The sequence below is a fragment of the Calliphora vicina genome, chromosome 2, assembly GCF_958450345.1.
Source record: "Calliphora vicina chromosome 2, idCalVici1.1, whole genome shotgun sequence".
NCBI lineage: Eukaryota > Metazoa > Arthropoda > Insecta > Diptera > Calliphoridae > Calliphora > Calliphora vicina.
The window spans coordinates 24119823-24133130 of record NC_088781.1 but is presented as its reverse complement, the minus strand read 5'-3'; positions in this window follow the sequence as shown (position 1 = coordinate 24133130).

Sequence of the window (13308 nt, the reverse complement as noted above, 5' to 3'; positions counted from 1 at the left end):
CTGTTGTAAAGCATTTCAAATCAGAATCAGTCAGTCGAAGTTGTATAACAAAATGTTGCTAACAATTAACCGAAACATAAACAAGTTTTAATGCCAGCATGCATCAGTCATGCGAAGCAACATGTTGCCAGCAACACAAAACATTATTAACATGTGTTCTATATACATTTGTATATGGGAATTTATAGATGACAATTGCTCCGTTTTCAATACAAATAGACCGTAAACAGATATTAACAAAGCAATTTATTAAAAATAGAACAATTTTAGCAAATATGTACAGAAACCCAATGTAGTAATCTTATGAAAATGGGTAGTCAGTGTCCTCTAATATTAACAAAGCAATTTATTAAAAATAGAACAATTTTAGCAAATATGTAGAGAAAACCAATGCAGCAATCTTACGAGAGTAGGCAGTCAGTGTCCTCTTCATAATTAATGCTAATTTTTCAATATTATTTAGGTGTTAATTAGTAATTAACAATTATAATCACTATTACAACTTGTTAGTTAAACACGAACTACATACATCAATGTTCGCTCTCATACAATTTTCATTGTATGTATTTTTCACCGTTTATTTTTTTATTTCCACTTGTTATTTATTTGATATTTTATTTGCATAAACTTTATATTATTGCCGGCCAGTCAGCCGACTTTAACATTATTAAAAATGTAAACAAATCCAGCTAAAAAAAAAAGTTCACACTAGAAAAACAAAATTCATTAGTGAAATAGAATTGAAGAAAAAAAACTACTGCGTAGTTTTTAAAATGAGCAGTTTTTTTATTTGATTTTTTCATTAAAAGTTTTTATACATGTATGTATGTATGAAGTATTTTGTATTTATTTTTTATGATGCCTGCTGAGACTAAGTTCCACCCAAATGTGAACGACACGCGTACATGTCGTTGTTTTTTTGCATGCTCTGCCAGCGGCCGCAAACCAGCAGATAAACGTTCGCACAGAACATACTATTCATAGACCAACCAACCGACTTACGGTCAGACCGTGTTGTGGTCTGACTAATCAACAAATGGTTTTAAAGTCATTTACGCCAAGCAGTCTTGATATGTTTTTGATATGAATATTAGTAGGCTGGCACTTATTGTTAAGATATACAAAATAAATTAAATATTGATCAAGTCCTAGGCAAATGATCAACAACATTTTCTAAATTGATGTAATTTTTTAACATGTTTTTTTTCCACTGGCGCTTAAAAATGGACATGCCCTCGAATACCTTTCCTGTGTTCTATAATACTTTTTACAAGAGCCCAATACCGTTTTTATAACCACTCCGTAATATACATTTCTGTGTTTATCGTGGCTGATGTCACAAATGATTGGCTTCTTTTGCCATCTGCCACATAAAAATCTTGACCCGAAGTTGTGAAAAGTCTGCCAGGAGTATTTTTTATTTAATTTGACCTCAATTTGTTCGCTTGTTCTTTTGCTTCTAAGTTCTGTAACGCATTGCGATCTGGAACTTTCTGAACTTTATACGACAAAAGAATCAGAGCATTTATCTTTAAAAGCTGCAGTTCTGATAGAAATGTTCGGTGCTCTTCGAAAGAGTTGTTCGACTTCTTTTTCCTTACCAAAATATATTAGACCTTTTTTCTTTCTGATCCAGGTTATCTTTCAATGTTCAAGTCTTCCTTATACTGTTTAATGGCTTTTCAGATCTTTAGCTATTTTTTTGAAATTCCATATTGGTTGAAAATTGTTAGATTTATAACTTGTTTCATTTTAACTTGTTGAAAATGTATAAAACGAAATCATACTTAACTTTGTAATTTGTTCTATGTCATTTAGAAAATTTTCAATAAAATATTATTCATATTTTTCTCTGCTAAACTAAAAGGTTATGAGCCCAGCAAATTGAGATTTTTTTAAATACAATTTTAAATCTTGTAAATTTAACGAAAAAAGAAATATATAATAAAAAGAATTAACGAATTCTAAAAAAATGGCAGTTGGTCAAATTGAGAAATTTGAAAAGCTTGTTGGTTCGGAAAATTGGCTAACATGGAGTTTTGCTATGGAAACACAATTACGATTGGAAGGCTTGTGGAAATATGTAGATGTTGTTTTGGAAAACTACAAACCTGAAGAAGATGAAAAAGCAAGATGCCGTGTAATTTTAGCTTTGGATAAGTCACTCTATGTTTATGTTAGAGGTTGCGAAAAGACATGCCATGTATGGAAAGCTCTTAAGGATTTGTTCCAGGATTCAGGTTTGGACAGAAAAGTCGGGTTGTTACAAAAGCTTGGAAGATTGTTCTTCAATTGAGGACTACGTATCTCAAATTGTAATTGCATCTCAAAAATTGGGATCAATAGGTTTTGTTGTAGATGATGAATGGTTGGGCTGTTTACTACTAAAAGGATTACCGGAAACGTATAGGCCGATGATAATGTCTCTTGGAAGCTGTGGTACAAAAATAACAGCTGATTCAATCAAGATGAAATTACTTCAAGATGTCAGAGTCGAAAGTTCATGTCATGCATTAGTTAGCAAGAAAGCGTTTCAAAAAAGCAAAAAGGAAATGGATCTGAACGCAGATGTTTTGGATGCAATGGCTTAGGTCATTTTAAAGCTGATTGTCCAACCATAAAGAAAAAGAAAAATTTCAAGAATAGTACATCATTTTATGCATTGAGCGGTAGGTATGTGAATAATAAATCAAAATGGTACATTGATAGTGGTGCTTCGGCACATATGACGAAGGAGAAAGAAATTTTTAAGAAATTTGAACCATATGAAGGTGAAATAAAAACAGCAGGTGCCAATTCACTAAAAGTGAAATCAAAGGGCGATATTGAAATAAATATTTGTGGAGAATTTGGTAAATATGTAATACCGGTTAAAAACGTTTTATATGTTCCAGATATAACAGAAAATTTATTATCAGTGAGTCAAATGTGTAGTGCTGGTAATCGAATAGTATTCGATAAGAATGGCGGAAATATTTTTGGTTCAAATGGACAAATGATTGCAAGTGCTATATGTGAAAATGGTATGTATAGGTTAAATACGCCAAAATCCTATCAAGCATTTAATGCCAGTGGCAAAGACTCAATGGAAATATGGCATAAACGTTTTGCACATCTCTATTACGATGGTTTAAAGCAGCTAAGCAATGGTATGGTAATTGGTTTGGACTTTAATGTCAACTCTATGAATAAAGAGCTATGCCAAGGATGTACCGGTGGTAAACAATGTAAGATTAAATTTCCCAACGAAGGAAATAGAGCTTCAAAAATTTTGGAGGTAGTACACACTGATGTCTGTGGACCCATGGAAGTAAAGTCGCTTGGTGATAATCGGTATTTTGTAACATTCGTAGATGATTTTTCACGCAAAATATTTGTTTATTTTTTAAAAAATAAATCTGACGTTTTTGAAAATTTTCAAGAATTCAAATCTGTTGCAGAAAATCAAACAGAAAGCAAAATCAAAATACTAAGAAGCGACAATGGCACAGAATACATAAACAAAACATTTGAAGCTGCATTAAAGAAGTGGGGTATTCAACATCAAAAATCAGTACCATACAATCCTCAACAGAATGGATTTGCGGAACGTGTTAACAGAACATTAACTGAAAAGGCAAGATCAATGTTGTGTGATGCGGAACTTCCGAAGGAATTTTGGGCTGAAGCAGTGCAGACCGCTGCATATGTTGTCAACAGATCCCCACACAAACTATTGAAATATACACCTCAAGAATTATGGTCAAAAAAGAAACCTAACGTAAGTCACTTGAAAATATTTGGATGTTTAGCTGTTTCACTTATACCTAAAGAAAAACGCAAAAAGTGGGATTCAAAATCAAGTAATGGTATTTTTGTTGGATATGGCATTAACATTAAAGGTTACCGTATATATGATATAGACAAAAAGATAGTCGTAACATGTCGAGACGTAAAATTCGATGAAAATAAAAAAGCTTTTTATTTATTACAGACAAAAGGAAAAGAATATTATTTTTTCAGTTGTGACAGCAAACAAAATGAAAACGTCCCTATGAATTCAAATAATCTTGATGATGAAGATAATAATTCCAACTTTAGTTCATTATCATTTAATTCTATTAATGAGAATGAAGTGGGGGAATGTCAAGAATCTGACCAAGTAGAATCAACTAACGATTCCAATAATATTGAAGAAACTTTAGACTCAAGTGAAACTACTGATTGTCAAATTGTAGAAACTGAAAGCTGTAATGAAGGTGCAGTGGGGGAATCCAATCCTAGAAGAAGTGAAAGACTAGCCAATAAAGAAAAAAGAACTTGGAATTGGTTAAGTTATTGTGCTGAACTTTCCGAAGAAGAACCAAATAGCATTGAAGAAGCTCTTTCATCAAGAGAAAACCAAAAGTGGCAAGAAGCTATTAATAGCGAATTATCGTCCATAGAAGAAAATAAAACATGGATAGTAGTTCCAAAACCCGATAAATGTAATCTAATTAAGACAAAATGGGTTTTCAAGAAGAAGAAGGAACAGGATGATTCAATTCGTTATAAAGCCAGGCTTGTAGTCAAAGGTTTCACACAACGAAAAGGAATTGACTACGAAGAAACTTTTTCACCAGTTGTCCGATATACATCAATACGTTATTTAATGGCTTTAGCTGCAAGATACAATTTGAAAATTGAACAAATGGATGCAGTTACTGCTTTTCTACAAGGTGATTTGGTGGAAAATGTTTATGTTGAAGCGCCATCAGTTGTGAAAGTTCCCAATGGACATGTTTTAAAGTTGCAGAAAGCACTTTATGGATTGAAACAAGCAAGTCATGTTTGGAATAATAAATTGAATGATGCTTTACAAAAATATGGTATGAAACGTTCTAAACTTGATCCTTGCATTTATTATAGAATTGAAGGTAACAAAATTACTTTTATGGCGCTTTATGTAGATGATATGCTCCTATTTACTAATGATATGGATTTTAGTCAATTATTTAAAACAAAATTAATGGAAAATTTCAAAATGAAATTTTTAGGTGAAGCAAAACGATGTTTAGGAATGCGAATAATTAAAACTGATGATCATATAACTCTGGATCAAGAAGAATATATTCTAAACATGTTGAAAAGATATGAAATGGAAAATTGTAATCCAATATCTACACCAATGGACCTTAATCAAAAATTTTCAAAATCCGAATGTGAAGATGATACAATGAAAAATGTTCCGTATCAACAAGCTATTGGTAGTTTATTATTTGCTGCTCAATGCACACGTCCTGATATAAGTCAAGCTGTCAATTTTTTAAGTAAATTTAATAAAGCTCCTTCCCGAATTCATTGGACAGCTGTGAAACGTATTCTTCGATATTTGAAAGCAACTACTCATTACAAGTTACATTTTTATACTAATGGTAATAATAATCTTATTTCGTATACAGATTCTGATTGGGGTAATGATTTGGAAGATCGAAGATCAGTTACTGGTTACGTTAATTTATTACAAAATGCAGCAATATCCTGGAATAGCAAACGACAACCAACCATTGCATTATCTACAACAGAGGCCGAATATATGGCGTTATCGGCAGCAGTGCAAGAAATCATGTGGCTAAGAATGCTGGAAAAGGAACTTAATTTTGAATTTAACGATCAAATTCCTACTAACATATGTTGTGACAACCAAAGTGCCACACACTTAGCCTCGAATGAAGTATATCATCCAAGAACGAAGCATATTGATATAAGGCATCATTACATAAGAGAAAAACGCCAATCAAATCAAGTTTCGTTTATTGGAATATCTACAAATGATCAACTAGCTGATTTTTTGACTAAACCCGTTTCTAAGGAAAAGCATTTAAATTTTTGTAAACTTTTGGGATTGTTTTAAAGTAGATTTCGAGTGGGGGTGTTAGATTTATAACTTGTTTCATTTTAACTTGTTGAAAATGTATAAAACGAAATCATACTTAACTTTGTAATTTGTTCTATGTCATTTAGAAAATTTTCAATAAAATATTATTCATATTTTTCTCTGCTAAACTAAAAAAAATGAATGATTTAGAAAATATAATATCTGGCATATTTTTTAAAGCTAACGTGATTAAAAAAATAATTAGCCCAATTATGAATAAAAAATTCGCCGGAAGTTTTTTCCCATTGAATTTACATAGGAAAATGGGAAAAGGGAGAAAACTCCCGGGGAATTTTTATTCATAATTGGGCTGAATAATTTCTTGTACAAAGTATAATTTGTGGCTGGTGTGAAGTTTTTTTGTCTCACTCTTTTTGTGATACAAATAAATTTAAAAGTAACAATCACAGATTATTACAGATATGCAACAAATGACAGTTGTCAAAAAAAATTCAATGGTTGTGATTTGCAGATCGAGAAAAAAAGACACAATTTTCAATAGGAAACTAGTGTGAAATATATTTGTTCTTATTTTCAAATCACAATCATTTTGACATTTTCTTTTGTTATTTTTCTATTGAAACCAGCTGATTCACATCTGTATAATTAGTGGTAACAATATTATAGTTTAAACAATTTACAAAACGAATCGATCTATCGTTTCGTTTTCGAAATCGATTTCCATCACATACCTGAATGTGACATTAGGAAGAAAACTTAAAGAAATTAAAGAAAAATCTCCCAGGAATTTAAAAAAATATTCCAGGAACTTGTTACCGATTAGGAAGGATCTAAAAGAGACATAAAAAAGTGTGTAATTATTTCTTTATTAATAAAACAACTTTGCATTTTTTTGTAATAATTTTTTCTTTATTTTTTTGTATGACAATTATTATTTTTTTTTGTTTTGTTTTCATTTTCTTAAATGCTAAAACATATTTGGAAAACAAATAATTTTATATGTATATATATATAAAAAAAAAACAAACATTACACATAGAGTTCATATATATTTGTTGAAATTTTTGTTTCTTGCAATAAGTAACTTATTGAACTTATTTTAGTAACTTATAAATTAAGGAGGATCATTAAGAAGGGGGAGGTTGATTTTTAATTTCTTGTTTAACATACAAAGAAATTTTGGTAAAAACGAAAACACACATAAAAACTTTATATATTAAATATATAAAAAAAAGAACTTAATTACAAAACTATAAAAGTAGTTGGACAATAAATAAATAAATGAAACATTAAAAAAATATCAATATATAAATATTTAAAGCATCATTATTTATACAAATAAAAAATATTTAATAATTATACAATATAAACATTTAAATATTTAACAAAATGGTTTATTTTTTTTAATAAACACACATTAGTTTGGGAGGAACAAAAATTTCTTATTAAAAAAAACAGGGAGAACATTTGGGGGGTTACTTTTTCACATTTAAAAATTGATACAGCCATTATTTTTTGTTGATTCTTTTTTTAAATTATTTATTTCTTTGTATTATTATGTTTTATGTTTTATTAAATAAATAATAAATTATTTTATTTCGTTTTAGTTGTGTTACATTAAGATAAATATGGCAAATTTGTAATTGTTAGTAAATTTTCATTTCATTTCTTTTGTTTATGTTTTGCTTTAGTGGAGACATGAACCATTTATAGAGGGGGAAACAGCAAAGTTGCCAGAATGTTAAATGTTTAAGAATTTTACGATGTTTAAAAGATTTTGGGATTAAAATGATTTTAAATTAAAAAATAAACTCTTTTTAAGTATTTTAATTAAATTTATTGAAAATATATGAAATTATAGTCATTTAAATTAAACGAAATTGCCAGAATTTGTTAAAGTAAATGAAAATATTACAAAATTTTGATTAAAAATTACTTATTTCAATTATTTTAGATAAATTTATCGAATAGTTAACATTCTTGTCATTTAATTTAAACGAAATTGCCAGAATTTGTTCAAATAAATGTAAATAATGTTGTTTATACAAATTGTATTACAAATTGTTTAACTTTGTTTCTGGACTATAAATGGTTCATGAATTTTAATTTATTGTTATGTATTACTAGTTTCTATGAGTTTAATTTTAATTGTTTAACAAGTTTCTTACTGTTTTACACACCTTACGGAAGCACTTTTCAAATTATTTTCAAAAATTATACAATAATTTCATTAAATTAAACAAGTTTTGTTAACGAACTTAAATTAAACAAGTTTTTTGTTAAAAAATTATTAAAAATTTCCCCAGGTTTTATAAACTTATTTTATTTTAATTGTAATTTTTTTTTTGTTTGTGTAAATATATAAAATAATCAAATATCACTTTGCCAATTTTATAAATTTTTGTGTTTGTTTGTATTTTTATAAGACTTTGTCTTTTGTCGTCTTGGTTTTGAAAGTAAAACATTAAATTTTAGCTTAAAATTAAACAATTTTGATGATTTATAAAGTTTTGTAAAGAATTTCGTGAGAAATATTGAAAATTTTTTAGAGTTTGGATATCAAAATTTATTAAAATTAAAGATTTTAAATTTAAAGCAGTTGTATTTGGCAGATTTTATAATAAAATGAACAAAAAAAAATTTGAAATAATAACAAAATTAACTTAACACAAAATTTGTAACAGACATTTTCTTTATTTTATAATGAATTGTGTTTAAATTAAAAAATTTGATTTCTTTAAATAATATACAAGTTTTAAAAAAAAAGATTTAAACAAAAATTTAGTTGAGAGATCAATAATGTAGAATAAAAAAATTTTATTTCTTTAAAATTTATATTAATGAGAATTTTTTCGTTTTGTATTAACATGTTTTGCAATTTTTACATATTTTTTTTAAAAACAATAAACAATAACAACAAAAAGAGATCAAAAAGAAATCAAAATTTAACAAATACAACTACTTTAAAACAAATATTCAAAACTCCTTTTTTTAATTATTGAATTTTAGCCAAACATTTACAAAATTTCTCTTATTTTTAAAATTTTCAATAAAATTTGTTACTTTCATTGGTGCTGTTGCCCAAACGTCAAGTTTACTTGATCTAGCCTTGATTTTATAAAAGAGGGAGAAAGTAAAATAGGAAACTATTTCCAATCTCTTATCATCTCTTCTTCTATAAACTCAAGACTTGCTCAAGTAAACTTGACTTTATAGAAGAGACTCAAGACTCTTCTATAACTTCAAAACTTGCTCAAGTAAACTTGACGTCTATGAACCAGCACTTAAGTTTATTTTAGTTAACATTATTAGTTTTACGTTGTTTTTATGATTTTTAATATATTATTTCAAAAAACCCACATTTAGGGTTTTAATTTCAATTCTTATTTTTTTTAAATCAACAATTTAAAATTGTTTTATTGGTAGACTCTATTGTTTATTATGTTATTGTGGTTCAAAATTGTTGAATTTGTTTTTCGTTTCTTAGTTTCTTTTCTTTCACATTTTATGTATATAAAAAAATATATAAATAAAACTGTTATATTTTATTTTGTTTTTATGTATTTGTTTGTTTTCTTTAACTTTTAATAAAAAAATATTTTAACTTAATTACTAATTGCACGTTATTTTAAAGTATTACAATTGTTTGTTTTGTTATATGTGCCTTAAATTAGTTTGTTTTTTCGTTTTGTTTTTTTAGTTTTATAACAGCAAATAGAAACAATTTATAAAAATAAAAAAATATATTTAAAAAATATGTATTAAATTTTAAACAATATATTTACAAGGTTTTAGAAATGAAATATATAAGTAAGTATTTTGTAAGTTGATTAATTTTGTTGGAGGCCAGGAAGGAGTATGATTATGTAAAGAAAAATGTTCTCAAAAAGTGAAACCGAACGAACCTCATAAAATAACTAATATTGTGTGAAACTCTCTCACTTTTACATCATGAATAAACCATTTTACTAAAAAAATGTGTATACTTAAAAACTGTTATAACAAACACTGTTATAACAGTACTGCAGTTTTCAAGTTGTAAACTTGTTACATTTGAATGAAAAGTAACATACTTTTAGAAAGTTAGACCGGTTTTAATTACTTAAGATTTGCCTTAAGTGCTCCAGTTGCTTCAAAAAAGAAAAACCTTTCAGCACTTCTCCCATATGTAAATGGAAACAGAGTTTCCAATAAGTTAATTCAGTTGGAGAGACACTTGGAGTCTCCCCCGAGTCAGACAGGACCTACTTAAATACGAGGAGAACATACAGAGGCAGGATCCATTTGATCACAGCTCGTATATGATAGCTTTGAACAACATTCATAGATACGCCATCAATTTCGCAGTAGCAGGATAACGTACGAATATCGTACTTGGTGTTCGCCCACCACCGATAGCAGACGCCCAGAAGATTCTGCCGTGTAAAACAAGAGTCTTTCTGATCAGGATGGAGCAACAGACTTAATGCCTTTTGGTCCCGCATAGACAGTTCCCTATTTCACCACGTCCAGTGGATTTATGGACTCACCATGATTAAATATTGCAAAATTGTTAATGCTGCAACATTAGTTAATTCAATTTAAGCCTAATTCACTAAAATCTTAAAATTCAGAATTAAAAATTAAAGCAAATCATACCATAACTATTTCCAACATAACAATTTCTTTAGCTTCATGCAAATAATTCTTTCATTGTTGAATTAATTCATAATCAGCCCAATTATTAATAAAAATTCCCCGGGAGTTTTCCCCTTTTCTCATTTTTCCTATTCAAATTCAATGGGAAAAAACTCCCGGGGAACAAACTCCCGCGGAATTTTGTATTCATAATTGGGCTGAATAAGATTCATTAAAATTTAATACAAATTAAATGAACATATTTTTTCTTCATTCAGTTTTGCTTTAAAATATTTACAAAATGCCTTTTTGTAAAAAAGAATCAGCAAATTTTAATTTTTAAGCTATTTTGTTATGGATTTGAATTAAGGAAAAATTCAATAAGGAATTTATTCCATAAAGAATGAATTCTCAGGAATAATGCCTAAGAATTAATTCTTAACAAATTCTTTAATGGAATAGTGAAGAAAACAAATTTAATTTCATTTTGAAAATGCTTACGAAGCTTTGGTTTCAACGAGGTTACTTTCTAGAGTCTGACCTAAACCGGGCTTTAAAGACTGAAACCGTAAAGCTTTAATCCGAAACTTCTTTTATCTATTAACAATTTCTAAGATAATTTATTACTCTAAATGTTAGAGCAAGTACAAAGTACAATCTTACTTTGAGGGAATAATTGATGTTGTTTGTAACAGGTCTCCTGACATTGAAGGTTCTTGTCTTCGGAAAAACTTTGTTCCGGAACGAAAAAACTATCGAATTTTTGGCCTAATCCGTAATTAAATCAATTATTCGATCGAGTTTTATTACTATCTTCCCTATTCAAATAAAAGTAATTAGAAATAAATGAAATTTTATGAGAAACCACTTAATTTCAAAAATTATTTCGAATAATTTCCACACATATGTACATATGTGTTTCGACATAGAAGAATTGGCAAATATAATAAGTTTTCAGTTGTTTTATTAAAATTTTTAACGAAAAAGGTCCTAAAAATTTTTGAAATTTCAACACAACTATATTACACAATTTTAAAGATGCACTTAAAGTGCCCTTAACAAATCCATTAACAACATTTTATTAACAGTTTATCTAATAAATTTTCATAAAAACAAGTAAGACTGTGCCGAATCTTATATACCCTTCAACAAAATATACTTTAAGACAAATTTTAAATTTTTGGGAAAAAATTTGATTTTGAAACATAGTCGATCCGAATTTCTATATAAATCATTGGAGAGGTCTTTGAAATATCTATCATTAGATGTCCATACTTTCTATGTTGATGACTTAGTAATCCAGATATAGATCAAAAATGGTTTTTGTATATATAAAGCATTTGTGAACCTATTTTTCAAAATATAAATAGCAACCGATCTTGGCTTTAGCAGATATATTGATGTGTCAATCATGTAGGTAAATATTTTCAATAGATGGACGAACTCCGCTTTCTATAAAGATTCTGAATATACAGATAGAATTACAAAAAGGAATGGTGAATGGTATAAATACAAATCACCGTTCAATTTCTGTAAATCGAGTCAATTTCAAGAACGAATTATTTTCGAAAATGAACGAACATTAATAAACTCACAATAAAGCCGAGAAAAATTAAAACATTTAGCCCCATTTTCTCAATATCAATCAACATCAAAATTATATTAATTGGAAGTATATCGTTACGAAAAAAAGGTAACCAGAGACTGAGCAAATGGGGTTTGGAATGTTTATATTTGGTGGTTTTTAAAAATTCTTAAAAGATTCTACGATTTCAATCAAAAACAATCACACCAATTTTGTTAATCGTTTAAGTTTGTTAATTCTACAAATCGTACGATTTAGTATATTGAAACAGGTTTGTTTACTCCACAGTATAACTAGTAATTCAAGTGGAATAGATTTATAAAACATCAAAATAAATAAGAGGATTAATTCAAGAAACGAAATTGTGGTAGTCGGATGGAGTTTATAGAATAAACTTTTTTAATAAATTAACTTTATGGTTTTCAAAAATCTTAAGCATTTTTAATTTTTAAAGGTATATTTAACTAAAAAGTTTTCTATAAGAGAACAATTTTTCTACAAAACTCTTCCAAACGCCAACCAACTTTTACAGCACTCAATACTTACTTACTAATAAAAATTATATAAAAATACTTAAAAAAAAGAGGAGAACAAAACAAAAGTACTTAAATCTAGGTAGAAAATTATAGATTAAAAAAAAAGAAAACGTACATATATTGAGAATGAAGACAGATAATTTTTTAAATTAAATAAATTAATAAATTTATAAACAAAAAAAATATAATTAAATAATATACATTGTGATTGATACATAATCAAAACTAATAACTAATTTACATTGTATTGTATATATAGTACATAATTTAAGGATAATTAATTAATAATTAATATTTAACATCAAAATTAAAACAAGCCAAAAAAAATATATTTATATTTATATTTTATGTATAAGTCTGTATTAATAATTAATATTTTGAATTGGTTTTTAAATTTAACTTAACATTTTTCTCATTGTTTAATCATGGTCACTTAATATATCACCCAAAATGCACCGACGACTTTCAAAATCTACTCAACTTTGCCTTTTTGCTCTCACAAAGAAGGTAAAAGTAACAAATATTTAAAAAAAAAAAATAAAAATAGTAATTTTATATGTATGTAAAAAAGACATTGGGCAAAAATATATAATAAATATTCATATAAATCACCATACATAATATACAAATATATTACTTAAGATATCAACATTTTATTTTTTAAAGATAAACCTTTAAAAAAGATTTATCGTAATTTTACTTGACAAATGAAA